We start from the raw sequence: 5,168 nt of genomic DNA, 5'->3' as shown, positions 1-5,168 counted from the left end.
TGCATTCATAGTTCAGAGGGCTGGAGAGTGTCACACCCAGGGGCAATGGTAAGATTTCTTTGAGGAGGTGGGGAAGGCATAGTTTTCTTTACTAAAATGAGAGGAGAGACTGTGAAAGGTGAGATGGGAAAAAAAATAATCACAGATGACTCCTCAGGCAGATCAAATTTGAAAAGAGCAACTAGAAGGAACAGAATTTAGAAATTAATTTTCTCAAATACTTTGTAAACACTTACATACTCTTGAATTCAAAAGTCTTCATGTGCCCTGTTTTCCAGTGTTCTCAAATTTTCCATCAGGGAAGGTCTGTATGGATAGGAAGGAGAAGCAAAGCCTTCTGGGCTCTGGTAACTGTGGGGACAAATGAAGAGATTGAGGGCAGGGAACTGCAGATGCCTCCTGTCCCCTCCTCTGCAGCCAGGACTCTCAGAGGGGAGAGGGGGACACACAGACACTGGGGTTAGAATTGGAGGGCTGAGGACTGCTCCCCTGGGATTATCGGGGCAGCCTGGGAGCCCCCAGCAGGGATGCTGCATGTCCTCGCTCTCTGGGTGAGAACTCCAGAGGGAAACTTGGAGTAGGACCCCACACATGGACCCAGACTAGCTACTCCCTGGGCGACAATAGGAGATACAAAGACTCTGCCCCTGTTGCCAGAAAAACAAAATAGCTCCACCTCCCATCCCATATAACACCAATGGGAAAGGCACTGTGTTCATTTAAAGACAGGATTCAGTTCATGAGGCTGAACTCAGATATTAAATTGAGCTAAATATTTTCTTTTGCTCTTGTCCCCTCTATCCCCTGGTGGGGGACTCAAGAGAAAATCCACTTAGAAATAAATAAATAAGCTATATTTTTTCTGCACATTGAACATACTGAATATATTTGCAACTTTGGTCCGTACTTATCTTTATTCATACAAAACTGTAACTCTATCTGACATTTCTTCTTAAAGGTTTTTCTTCCTCGGTACAATGTGCAAAGGAAATTTCTTATTATAAAAATCATGCTGTGGTTTCACCTGTTGTGTTTCTGTAAAGTAAGCTGACCTCCTTTCACTAGATACTGAGCAGGGGTCTTGTGAAAATAGCATAAAGGCTCTTGTGAGGGGAGAACCCTTCCTAGTATCTAGTGATAAAAGTAATTCAGAATTTGTATATATTTCTTAAAAAGAAACCTTCAAAAGTCATTGCTGAATTCCCACTCAGCACTGGGGACTCTTTGGTCCTAGCACAGGCCTAGGCACCTTCTGAGGGAGAGCCAGTACTGAAAAGGTCAGTTCTAGAAATGTCTGTAAAACATACATTTGGCAAATGAATGAACAAAGAAGCAAAGAAACACTCATAGAGAAGATGTTCCACTCTGCTGACTTAAAGTTCGCTTTCCAAAGGAGGTTTGAAGCTTCCTACTGTTTTTTCAGCTCCTTTGGATTTTTAAAAGGCAGGGCCTTTGAAGTCTAATGGGAGAAAGACAAGAAAGTGCTGGGCATTCAGAATCATGGGCAGTGGGAATATTGGGGAACCTCAGACCAGTCACTTCATCTCCCTGAACCAGTTTCAATCTGCAAAATAACTAATGTGTGTTTTTTAAAAAAATGTTTTTATTTATTAAATCCATTGGGGTGACATTGGTCAACAAAAACATATAGGTTTCAGGTGTGGGTTCTATGTTACAGGATCTGTATATTGCACCTTGTGACCAACGCAGGAAGCAACACCAGGCTGGTGAACAGGAGATGAGGTGTAAGGGCGCATCATGGGTCAACTGGCCACCAGAGGCCAAAGGACTGGCCTGTGAAGGACCAGGAACAGGAGCAACATCCTGGCGTGAACCTGGTCTGCAGTCAGAACCCTCTCCTCCCCGAGGCAGGACATAAAGCAGCTACTGCATTTCTGAACAAGAAATTGAGACGCGGGTTTTGACCAAAAAATTAAGATATTTTAAAAATTCATGAATCTATGTGGGATGTCCTAAAGAGGATGAAGATATCATATGTATGTACATGTTAATGAATCAGGTTTATTACAAATAAAAAATATATGAAATCCGAAAAGAGCTCTTTGCTCAGGAAATCATTCAGCAAGTGTGTGCTGTCTACCTGGGTCTTGGGGGCGTGGCCTTCACAGGTCACCTTTCAGGTGCTGAGAGGGCCCAAGAGACAGACAGGTGAACAAGAACCAAGGCCACACTTGATTTCAGAAGATAGGAAGAGCCATGAAGAAAATAGACTTAGCTTATATGACTAGGGAGCCACAGGGACACAAAAGATTTCTATTGGTGCCCTGACCTATGACCTTAAACGCAGTGGTTCACAGGACAAAGTGTGGGATCCCAGGTGCTGTGGGTCAGAAACCTGAGGTGGTTCATTGGGTTGCCCTCCTCCCAGGAGGCCTCAGGGTCCTGCACATGGGGAGGTGCAGAATCCATTCCTTATGGCACAGTTCCCTTCTGTGTCCCTGCCAAAGCCACTCCCAGCTTCCTGGGGCTCCCCAAAATCTTGGCCTTTGATCCCTTCCTCCAGCCTCAAAGACAGCAACTCAAGTGGAGACCCTCCCTGGCTTCTCTGACCCACCCTCCAACCCAGTTTTCACTTTGAAGAACACCTAGTTACTGAGGGCCAGGACCCAGGAGAGCCACACCTCCTGTGGTTTCTGTAGAGGGCCTTTGGTATGTTGGGGTCAATAAATGTTTATTCACTGATTTTTAACACCACCACCACCAGAAAACTTGAGAGGTTGGCCCACATGGCTGGCCTGGCATGGTGGCTAGGTTACCTCTATGACCTGTCTTACCATTCTGACCTCTGTTAGTATTGTGACCTACTGCCAGGTGATATACCATAGAGCTGGCTACATGGGGGCTTCAGAGCAGAGTGACTCCCTAGCAGGCTCAGGAAAGGGCTCCCCAAAATGTTTAAACTGAGACATGGCTGTTGAGACAGAGCTGGCGCCATGGAGACCTGGGAAAGCCACCCCAAAAGGAGAGGCAGTGCCCCAGGGCAAGGACAGCCAGGCTGGATGGGAACAGCAGACAGCGGGGGGTGGGGGGGGGGCATAGAGGGCCCTAGTGTGGGTTGAAATTGCTATCACAGCAGGAAGGCTTTTAGGCACGAGAATAGGGGGATCTGATTTATATTTTTTAAAGATCACTCGGTGATTTGACATTTGAAATGATATTTGACATGTGTCCTGAGAGCCCGGGAGGATTTGGGCAGATGAAGACGGTGAGATGTGCTTCATGTGCAGACAGTGGACACGGCCTGGAGGCAGGACAGATGAACACTGGGGACCAGAGCACATGCCTCGCAGAGCCTGTGAGTGATGGGAACAGGCAGGGAAACAGAAGACCCTGCATGGATGGGGCAGGGCAGGGGAAAGGGGTCCTTCCATGGAGGGGGCAGGGTAGGAGAGGCAGTGAAACCTCCATGGAGAGGGCAGGGCAGGGAGGAGAGAGGACCCTCCATGGAGGGGAAAGGAAGGGAGGAGAAGGGACCCTCCATGGAGGGGAGAGGGCATGGAGGAAAGGGGACCCTCCATGTAGGGGACAGGTAGGGAGGAGAGGAGACCCTCCATGGAGGGGAGAGGGTAGGGAGAAGAAGGGACCTTCCATGGAGGATGCAGGGCAGTGGGGACAGGGAATCCTCCATGGAGGGACAGGCAGGGAGGAGAGGGGACCCTCCATGGAGGGGACAGGGCCATGGGGAAAGGGAACCCTCCATTGAGGGGACAGGCAGGGAGAAGGGGTACCCTCCATGGACGGGACAGGCAGGGAGGAGATGGGACCCTCCATGGAGGTGTCAGGCAGGGAGGAGTGGGGATCCTCCATGGAGGGAAAAGGGCAGGGATGAAATGGGAGCCTCCATGGAGGGTGCAGGGCAGTGGGGAACCTTCCATGGAAGGGACAGGTAGAGAGGAGAGTGGACCCTCCATGGAGGGGTGAGGGCAGGGAGGAGATGGGACCCTCCATGGAGGCGGCAAGGGTAGGGAGAAAAAGGGACCTTCCATGGAGGGTGCAGGGCAGTGGGGACAGGGAACCTTCCATGGAGGGGACAGGCATGGGTGTGAGGGGAAACTCCATGGAAGTGATGGGCCAGGAGAAGAGGGGACCCTCCTTTCCGGGACACGTAGGCAGTAGAGGGGTCCCTCCATGGAGGGAACAGGCAAGGAGGAGCGGGGACCCTCAATAGAGGGGATGGGTCAGGGAGGAGAAGGATACCTCCATGGAGGGGAAGGGCAGGGAGGAGAGGCGACCCTCCATGATGGAGAAGGGCAGGGAGGAGTTGGGACCCTCCATGCAGGGGGGACTGTTAGGGTGATGGGAACTCTCCATGGAGGGGACAGACAGGGAGGAGAGAGGACCCTCCATGGAGGGGACAAGACAGGGAGGAGATGGGAACCTCCATGGAGGGGACGGGTCACGGAGGAGAAGGTACTCTCCATGCAGGGGGACAGTAGGGTTATGGGAACCCTCCATGGAGGGGACAGGTAGGGAGGAGTAGGGACCCTCCACGGAGGGCATGGGTCAGGGAGAAGAAGGATCCCTCCATGGAGGGTACAGGGCAGGGAGGAGAGGGCAGAGACGGGTAAAGGGAAACCTACAGTGATGGGCCAGACAGGGAGGAGAGGGGACCCCTCCATGGAGGGGACAGGGCAGGGAGGAGAGGGGACATTCCATGGAGGGGACATGCCATGGAGGAGAAGGGACCCTCAATAAAGGGGACAGATCAGGGAGGAGAAGGATCCTTCCAGGGAGAGGAAGGGCAGGGAGGAGATGGGAACCTCCATGGAGGAGATGGGTCAAGGAGGAGAAGGTACCCTCCATGGAGCGGGGAGCGTAGGGGATAGGGAAGGGAGAATAGGGGACCCTCCATGGAGGGGGCAGGGCTATGGGGAAGGGATACAGGGAACCCTCTAAGGATGGGCTTGGCAGGGAGGAGAGGGGACACTGCATGAAGAAGGGAGGGCAGGGGAAGTGGGGACCCTTCATGCAGGAGACAGGGCAGTGGAGCAGGGGACCCACCATGGAGGGAAGAGGACAGAGAGTGAAGAGACCCTCCATGGAGGTTATAGCTAAAGAGGAGATGGGACCCTCCGTGGAGGTAACAGGGCAGGGAGGAGAAAGGACCCTCCAAGGAAGGGAAGGATAGTGGGCATGGGTGCTCTATA

Source organism: Myotis daubentonii, unplaced genomic scaffold (assembly GCF_963259705.1).
Source record: "Myotis daubentonii unplaced genomic scaffold, mMyoDau2.1 SCAFFOLD_110, whole genome shotgun sequence".
Lineage (NCBI taxonomy): Eukaryota > Metazoa > Chordata > Mammalia > Chiroptera > Vespertilionidae > Myotis > Myotis daubentonii.
The sequence above is the reverse complement of the archived record's forward strand: the minus strand, read 5'-3'. Positions refer to the sequence as shown.